A 9,971-nucleotide genomic window follows, 5' to 3' on the forward strand; every position below is an offset into this window, starting at 1 on the left:
AGGCTGATCCGACTCTGCAGCGGCCCAAGTAAATAATCCAGTTGCCCGGCAGCAGCCCTAGGCCAGAGCCAATTGCCTCCTTGCCCAGTTCCTGTTTCCATCCCAGGAGCGGGCGCTTGGCTCAGCGCTGTTCGCGGCGCTCCCTTTGCCGTGCCTTGGTTCTGCCCGAGTAGAACCGGGATGGGATTTTCCTGCCTGCGGAGAACAAATCCCAGATTGATCCCCGGGCAGCAGCTCCGTCCCATCTTTGCTTGCAGCAGGAGCTGAGGATCTAAAGCCATCCTTCGACCTGGCTGGGAGCAGCTTCTGCCTCCCCATGCGGGCAGGGAATGCGCTCCTGGAGCAGCGCTGCCGGGCTGGCTCCAGCCCAGGTCCCGGGAGGGGATTTGTGGCTGTGCAGCCCCCACAGGGGCTCTGGGTGAAGCGCAGGGCTTTGGGAGCGAGGAGAAGCGGAAGGTCTCGGCAGTGTATGCAAATGTCCAAATTCTCCCTGAGCAGCCACCCATGCGGTATGCAGGATGAATCATGTCCTAACGGAGCGCATTCCTGCTACTTTGGAGCGCTCCGCAGATGTGCTCCAGGTCACCCTGGGCGAGAAAACCACACACAGCCGCGGCTCCTTCTTCCCTGGCAGCCTGTGCACAGATGGAGAAAGGGAGGACAGCACCTTTGGAAGGGTGGGCAGCCGGATCTCTGAGCCCTTGCCTTTCCTACAGGGCCTGGGGATGCTGCAGGGAGGAGGGGGAGCTGCCAAGGCAGTAGCTGGGATGGAGCTGATGGTAGGAAGGCTCGGGGAGATGGGTGGTTTCTCTTGATCTAGCAGGGAGACAAGCTGGGAAGGGAGACAATGCTGGAAGACAGCACTTATTATCCTCTCTATTTGTCTTGATTTTTCCCTGGTGCCAGATCAGAAGGGGATTTTGCTGCTCCAAGAGGCAGAGGTTGGGTCAGTAAAACAAGACTTTAATATGAATACTCACAGCTTGGAAAGCAGAGGTCTCCTTCCAGGCTGCATCCCCTGTCATGGTGATCTCTGGCTGCAGAAATCTCTGGGCTGGAATCTTAGGCCGGTATATGGATACAGATCACATTTTTAATATAAAAATACATTTTAGAAGGAAAATGATTCCCAGAAATAGGAATTCATCTGCCAAGCAACGTGCACATAACCGATTTCACACTTAGAGGTGCCAGAAAGTTCAGGAATGAGACCAACAATAAAAACCAACACACGTGTGAAAAATCTACAGCATTAAAGCCAGATTCAATAAAAATAGCACCTAGTTTATATGCTACAGAAGCTGGCACATGCCTGCAAAAGCTGAAGGAAAGAGATAAAATGTTCAGAAGTTGCATGCAGTCCAGAGGAACGGAGAAGCCCTGGAGCAGTGCTGATGGTTACTCAATAACTCGTGTAGGATATTCTCCCGTGTAAGTGCTTCGATTCTCCATCCTGCTACTTCTCGGGCAGAAAGACACAATTTGGAATACTTGAGGCTGATCAATAAGCTTTGTTGTGGCAGCCAAAGTGCTTTGTGATAGACCTGACGTTATGAAAGGACTCCCAGAATGTTACACCGCATCAGTTTCTGTCCTGCTCTGCACGCTGGCAGCGAACTCGGTGTTCCTGGTCTCCCTTGCACTGCCTGCAACTGTAAACGCAGCCCTTGAGGCTCACAGGAATAAAAGCAGGCTGGGAGGAGGCAGGAGGGGAGGGGAGGGAGATGAGGTGATGTGCCCCGGGCCATGCAGGCGGTGGGTGGCACAGGCAGGGTGCAAAGCCAGGTCTCTGACTCCCCCTGTTGCTTTGCCCACTGGCTCACGGCACCTCCTCGGGAGCCCAATCCCTCTTGGATGCAATGTCCCATGGCAGCAGCAGGAGGATTTGCTGCTGACACCAAAGCTGAACTTGCTGCTTTCATTTATTTATTGTGTTTCCAGCCACCTTCTCATGCTGACCAATAGCTCTGTTGATAGCTAGACTGACCCTGGAGAAGCATCCCTGAGCCTCCAAGCACTCAGCCTCCAAAAAAAGTGATCCTGCCTGGATCTTTGGCTCGGGGTGATGCACATGCAGGCCCTGGAGGACTCCAAAGCCACCCCCTCCCAGATCAAGGCAATCTGAGAAAGTCTGACTCATCTCCCACCCAGCCCAAGGAGCTGAGGGGGAGAAACGCTCAGGGGAATGAGGATGGGTTAGTCCAGAGCCTGAGCTGTGCATGCTCTTGCAGGTCCTAAGTCAGTGGCTTCTCAAAAGAATCCATTGAGAACAAATGACAATTTGGATGTTGCTCATGTCCTAGGGAGATGCTGGGGATTTTGCTCTTTCCTGCTTCTCAATCAAGCCAAGGCAGGCCAGGGGATCAGAAGGCAGTTCTGACAGGCAGCACTCAACACCATCCCAAGCACATTCACAATGCACACACAAATATACAAGTTGTCTGTATTAAAAAACATTACCTGTTGTGTTGTATGCGTGCAGGTGGAAGTGAGCACTGACCAGACTAAGACTAAAAAATATTATCTTTATTTTGAGGTCCACTATGAAGTTGTGCAAGAGTTGCAGCCTCTCCTTCTTGCAGGCAACATCTATTAGAGCACAGCCCCAAAACTCCACCACAGACAGGTTCAGATTTGTGACCTGCTGATCTTAAACGTGTTGTCCCCTTGCTCAGAGCCCGTGGCAGAAGAGCAGCAGAGGCAGCAGGGGCTGACTGCCCTGTTAGTGCTGCTCTTGGAGGAGAGGACGACTCAGTATCTCTCTCAGTAAGAGAGAGAGCTGCAAACTCCAGGAAAGTGCCACCACCTGCACATGGAACGATTTAGACCCATCACACCCTTGTGTGGGGAGTCACATCAGGTTCTGAGGGCTGCTGTAGCATTTCTCCTCCTCTTCCCTAATAATGTAGTGCTGTTCTCCCCAGAGCTTCAAAACATTGAAGTGTTTTTACTCCTTACATTGCCCTCAGGGTTTGGTGTCCCCCAGCTTTGCCAAGAAAGCCATGAACTCCTTCCAGAAAAGCAACACTCTCTTTTACACATCCACCCACGAGGACAAGGACTGGGTACAAGACCACAGCAGACCCAGCCATCAGGGCAGTGAGCACTGAGGGGCTTCAGCTGAGCCCCTGTGGCATCTTCCCCACAGCTTTTTTTTGGCTTGTGAACTCCCCAGGACCTGCCAGATAAATTCCAAGGGAGGTTTTTAGGGGTTGCTCTCATTTGCCATCTTCCTCTCAGCCCTGCAGATCTCTTGATACGAGGTGGGACCAAGAATTTCCAAAAACAGCAGTACCTGGCAGCAGGCTGCTGATAGCAGCCTATTTCGAGGTCTGGCTTTATCAGGGAGGGCCTGGAAGTGCTCCCAGGAGCACAGGGCATGCTGCACATTCCAGGCACAGCCCACTTGCACTGACCAGCAGTGCTGCAGGGTGCCTGCTCCCAGGACAGAGGTCACACAGCACCAGCCAGCCCTCCATGGCTCCAGGACACTTCACTGGCCCAGCACAGAGGTGTCAGGAGGACATTTGGCACCTCTTGTTACACTCAGCAAGTCTCAGTAAATCCCTTCTGGCCTCCGTTTCTTGGAGCTATTGTGGGGTTTTTTCTTGTGCAGACCAAAGGCAGAGTTAACCTGAGCCTCAAGCCTGGAGAGCTTCATCCCATGCCTTTGGAAAAGTCAGCCCCAGCAAATGAAACCACTTGAGCGTTGCTCAAGTTTGTGTTTGTTACCCAGTAATGGCAGCAAGCATTGCTCACCTGGGCATGGTGGGAAGTGCTCCTGTTCCTTCCACATTTCTTCACCAGGATCTGAATCTTTTCCACATACATTTTGCATCAGCTTGGTTTACAAAAGCAAGTCTTGCTTCAGGTGAGTGATGCTCATGACTAACAAGGAACAGTGATTTGATGGTGGCCTGGAGGACCAGACCAGCTGCTTATTTCACATTCATTCATATGGCTTCTACAAAGACCCTAATAATTGAGAATAGTTCAGAGATGAACAGAAATAGACTCTACCCTGTACTTTAATCTGAGGGTCTGCTGTTCCAGGCCACCACCAAATCACTGTTCCTTGTTAGTCATGAACATCATTGACCTGAAGCAAGACTTGCTTTTGTAAACCAAGCTGATGCAAAATGTATGTGGAAAAGATTCAGATCTTGGTGAAAAAATGTGGAAGGAACAGGAGCACTTCCCACCATGCCCAGGTGAGCAATGCTTGCTGCCATTACTGGGTAACAAACACAAACTTGAGCAACTCTCAAGTGGTTTCATTTGCTGGGGCTGACTTTTCCAAAGGCATGGGATGAAGCACTCCAGGCTTGAGGCTCAGGTTAGCTCTGCCTTTGGTCTGCACAATGAATGCACAAATGAATGTGAAATAAGCAGCATTCTCGTGACACTGGAGAGCAGTAGGAGAGCTATACCTAATCCCAAAACTGGGAACACTCCTGCTTAGGCTTTACCAGAGCCACATCCAGTGAAAGAAGTGTCTCCTGTCCTGCAAGCTCTACTTCCAGCCCAGGCACCACAAGATCCCATGTTTCAGGATTCAGGTCTCCACCCTGTGAAACTCATGCAGAATCATCAGTCCATCTGTATTTAATAAGCACACTCTCTTCTAACATCCAAGATGTCCCTCCAAACACAGCCTAAAGCTGTGCTGAGTTGAAACACTTGACCAAGAGATCACTTTGATCACTTGGATCAAGAGATGGTGCTATTTTGACCTGGAAGCACAAGACAATTACTGATTCAGAACAATTTCCCACCCATCCTGCAGAGACTCTGCCCAGATCACATTTCCCCAGTTCATTGGGGCATGGAACAGCACCAAAGGCTGGTGGATGCCAAGCTGTGTCACATCTGATGGCTCTTCCCTTTCCAAGCAGAGTATCATGTCATCAAAGGCAACGAGGCTGGCACGACAGAATTTGAGAATCCCACTTTATAGCTGGTAGAAATTGAATCCCAACAAGTCTGTCAGTGATGATATATTCCAGGTAATGCAGGATTGAAATCTCCTGGCCCCAAGTCTCAATCTTAAGCAACAATCTGATTTGTCAACTTACACAATTTATGGGCTTTGCAATATTTAGTAGATGGTGAGAGAGGGGAAGTAGGCAAAGGAGTTATGGCCACAGCTTCCTGCTCAACTTCATTCTTAACTTCCTAGCTTTAAAATACAAAAATAAATTTGGAGATACTGAAGGTCTCCAAGCCAGAATACATATAAATTTGGATGTATCACCTCTATCTATCTATCTATCTATCTATCTGCATTTTATCTCAAGTCTGGTGTTGCCTCATGCTCTCCAAGCCTTTGGGTCTGATAGCACTTTGTGCAACAAGACACTTCAGGAAATAAACAAGGGTATAAAATAGGTGCCATTTTAGAAATAAAAGTAATAAATAGTCTACAAATTCAAGAGAATATTTGTCAAAGCTGCCTCTGGGCTCAAATTCCCATAAACTTTAAAATTAAGCTTTTGAATTCATTTCCTAGACCATTGCAGTATAACCAGTAAAGCTAATTGCTGATTTAAAATAAAAAAAACTCAGTATATCTCAAGCTAGAGACACATTTCACTGACCTAAAAAACACCCCCCCAAAAATAGCATACAAATGCATTTCCTAAAATCAGCACTGTAAAAGCAGTTCTGTTTTTAAGGAATTCCAGCAAATTCATTCTACATCCCTGTGTAGCACAGACAGGATTTCCAGAGCCTCCTGCTGCTGGCAGCTCTCAAGGCTGGCAGCACAGGCCAGTCCTTGGCAGGTTGCTGGAGACCCCAGCTCCACACCTCAGTGCATCTCTGCACACAAACTGCATTTTGGTGTGTCCATAATTAGCACAAAGCAAATGGCTCCCAGTTGTAACAAATGGTTTTCAGCTCACTTATCACCCATAGCAAGGACCAGAGGAACCTTCATGGGCTGTGGGAAAGGAGGCAGAAAAGGGAGAGGAACCTTCTTGAAGTGCCTTTTATTGGCTGCCACCCTCAGCCCTGGCCCAGGAAAAATCCAAAGTGTTTGCTCTCCCAGACAAACCAAATCAATTCTGGGATTTTGATTTGCTGCAACCTAACAAGGTGTTGTAAGAAGAAAAATCACTGGGCTGCTCAGCTCATTCTGCCTCTTAAAGCTTTGGCCTAAAACAGAAATTTGAAAGGCCAGTGGTGCTCTTCCTTCAGTCCTGGCTGTAATGAGTGTTTAAATGTTCCAAATACTGCATTTTTTGCAAAATAACAGGAAGCACCAAGAGGAAGATGAGTTATACTTTATTTTTCAAGCCCTACTCAGAGGCAGCTTGAACTGTAACTATCCCAAGATTAGCTGATGGTAATCACTTGGAACCAAAAGTCCAGTTCCTAAATATATCTGGATTTATATCTCCCCATCAGTACAACAACAGTAACAGTAATTCCCTCCTCTGTGGCAAGAGGCACAGCCAGGCTGGGGTTCACCCATCTGGAATAGCATAGTCAAAATACTGAGGCCAGAGACTACTGATCAAACACATTTATTTATAAATAAATTAATATATAATATATTATATATATTTATTTCTATTTATAAATATATAAATATATAAAAATATATATAAAATATATAAATATATAATATAACTATAATATAAATATATTTTAAAATATATATTTAAATGTATATTATATATTTACATATATTATATATTACATTTTCATATGTAACATATATTTTTATATTATATAATCTGAATATATATTTATATAATATTATTGTGTATTTTATATTATATATACATAATATATGAAACTTTCAGCTTACACAGATGACTGCTCAGAATTGTCCTGGATGCTCAATGTGCCAATGCCTAAGCTGTGCCAATGCCTCCCACCTCCTGCACACTGGTACCAGGAGCAGGGCACAGCAGTAGAACTCTGCCCTTCCCTTTGGGCAGCCCCTTTGCCTCCCCCCTTCAGTGACATTTGACCAGTTCTGCTCCTCTTCAGCCCACGTGCAAAGCAGGGAAAGTTATTTTTCACAGAAATGTAGAATGGTTTGGGTTGGAAGGGACCTTAAAACTCCTCTCATCCCATAGGTGGGGACACTTTCCAGCAGACCAGGCTGTCCAAGCCCCATCCAACCTGGCCTTGAGCACTTCCACAGATGGCAGCCACAGCTGAGTGGTTGAGCCAGGAGGACAACTCTGCACCAGTGGTGATGCAGCCAAGGCTGGACACTGCTTTACCTCCTGGCAATGCATTTTAAAAGCCATTCCTTAACCAAACTGCTCCTTTCATTGTCTGTCTCCCAAACCCAGCTCTGCATGCTACAGCACTGTCCCCCCTCCTGGGCTCCCAGTGGGTGTCCCTGTCCCACCCAACAGAGCTGTCACAACCTTCCTGAGCAGCCACTTCTACCAGCAAATAGATCACGCTCACAAATCACTGCCTGGAAAGTCTGTGTGGTATGTGGCTTAATTTTCTTTTCCATAATATGAAATCCAATCTGAAATGCACAGATTAGTTTACTAATCTGTGTAAATCCTATTAATAGCACTTACTCTGCTGTGCTCCCATTCACATTCTAACAAATCTGCTTGCACTGCCTTGGTTTCCCCTCATCTCCTGCAAGATCTTCACACCTGGTTGCTGTCACGTCTTCACAAAATAGCTGGCCACAAATGGAAACTTGTGCTTTGCAGTCATCTCTCATCTTTTAATTTGTGTCCCATGGTCCATCATGTTCTGGATCAAAGCATTAGTGCTGTAAATCACCACGGTGCCATCGAAGCTAAAGGGATTATACACAGGATCACACAGCTCCAGCAGGGAAGGGCAGAGCTTGTACCCTCCTCTCCCCCAGCATCCCTGGCTTCTGTGCCTGCTCCAGCTGCATCCTGCCCCTTCCAACTCCACTGCCACCTCAGTGACTCCATCCTGCCCTGGGCACCTGGCCCAAAACTGGCCCAAGCACCAGGAAAGGATCTGCTTGCAGGGAGGAGCTGATGGATCATCTCTGGAGCCACTGGATGTGCTCACAGCAGCCCCACACACATCCCCTCATCACCTGTGGGTTTAGGGTGGCACACCTGGCACCTGGGCTTGTCAGCCACAAGGAGCAGCCTCACTGGGAGGGCTGCAATCCCCTGAGCTCAATGTGGGCTCTCCAAGAGAGCACCCCCTTGGTTCTGCTGTAGAATAAACCATTCTCTGCTTGAAACAACAATATTTACTTTTCCTGTAGTGGTCTGCAGTGGCTCCCTGGGTCGCACTCACAGTGAGAGGGGTCAGAACCAGGAGAGGAGGAGAGCAGGGCTTGCATGCCTGGCTCTAACTTCCCAATTAGCTGTGCATTAATCAGCTAATCCACCTCCACACTCTGTCCCTTGTGCTTCATTTCAGCACTGTCCTGGGGTCCTTGTAACCGAGCACCTTCCACAGCCTCAGCCTGTCCCACAGCATGCCAGCTCCATGCAGAGCCAGGGCCACGCTGTTCCCTGGAGCTGAGCAGTCCTTGCCCTTGGGTCAGGCTGGAATTTGCCAAAGCCAGCCCTTGGGAAGGGCTCTGAGCTGCTGTCACTCCTGACTTGTGCCCTTGTGCTCTCCCAGCACCTGCTGATGCATTCCACAGCATGTGCCAGGCAGGAGAGGGTGGGTGCAGGACAGGAAGACACCCTGCCAGGAAAGGAGCTCCCCAGAACTTACCAGATGGAAAGTTTTAATGGAGAATAGAACATGGAAACTCTCAGGTGATGAAGGGAAAAAGATCTACTCTAGATCATCAAAAGGAAAGGATCTGAGTTAAAATTGCTCTTACACAAGCTCACAGTAGGACAAACCCACTCCCTGCCATGGGATCCCTGCTCCTTGCATTGTCTGTTGGCTGCCTGCTCCCCACCATCCAGCTCTCTCCAACTCCCAGGGCCAAGCTCTGAAGTGCTTTCACTAACCTCAATAAAAAGGCCAGACCTACAGTGCCAGCACAACCTTGGATACATTTCCAATGGCTTTTCTACCAGAGTGTGAAACAAATTATTAGCAGAAAAGATTTGTGGCTCTTCTTTTTCCTTCCCTGAAGCTGAAGGTAAAGGCAGCTGAACTGCCTCTATCACCCATCCATATTTGGATTTTCTCTCATCACTTGTTTCCAAGGTCAATAATGCTTCACTCTCTCCTAGTTTCCCCTAAAATGGTTTTAAAGTTTTAATTACCTGAATAATTTGTGGTGGTTTACTTGAGTGTTAGCTCAGGAATTGTTTGTAATACTTAGTTTTGTGGAAGAAATATTTTTAAAGCGTTACCCACACTCAAGAAATTTTCCCCAAATTCTCTTTTACAAGGGGTTCTTGCTGCCTGTTTTAAAGCTTGCCTGTAAAACAGCTGTTTGTTTACAGACCTTTAATCTCTTGGAAAAGGTGCCAGTTGTGAGACATTAAAATGCCACAAAGAAAAAAAAATAAACCAAAAGAAATGGGAATTTTTAGAGAGAGAGAGAGACAACCAGCCAAATACATTATGTGGCCAGACAGAATCAGAAGTGCTGGCTGCAGAACAAACCCAAGAGGCATCAGAAAAACCTCCCCAGCCACGGTGGTAACAGCTCACCAGCATAAGGAATGTACGAAACAAAATGGGAGGCAGATTCCTCCTCTTCCTCCTCTGCCTTGCCCCAAAACCCATCTGATACCGATGCCTCTGGTGCATGCAAATGTGCCACTCGGGAAGGGCAAACAGGAATTTTGCCTTCGGTGTCCTGCCTGCCCCACCCTCTGCAGGGAGACCTTGGAAAAGTGGTGTTTAAAATAAAAAAGGGTGAGATAAGAGCAGGGGAACAGCCCATCAGAGCCCTTTGTTCTTCCACTGGGCTCCTCTGTACAGTGAGTGTGATTTCTATCACCCTACTGCAGAGCACCGTGTGCTGGAGACCTTGTCCCAGCATCAAGCTCATTCTCCCCCCTGGAACAGCTCTTTGCTCTTGG

This window comes from Serinus canaria, chromosome 5, assembly GCF_022539315.1.
Source record: "Serinus canaria isolate serCan28SL12 chromosome 5, serCan2020, whole genome shotgun sequence".
Taxonomy (NCBI): Eukaryota; Metazoa; Chordata; class Aves; order Passeriformes; family Fringillidae; genus Serinus; species Serinus canaria.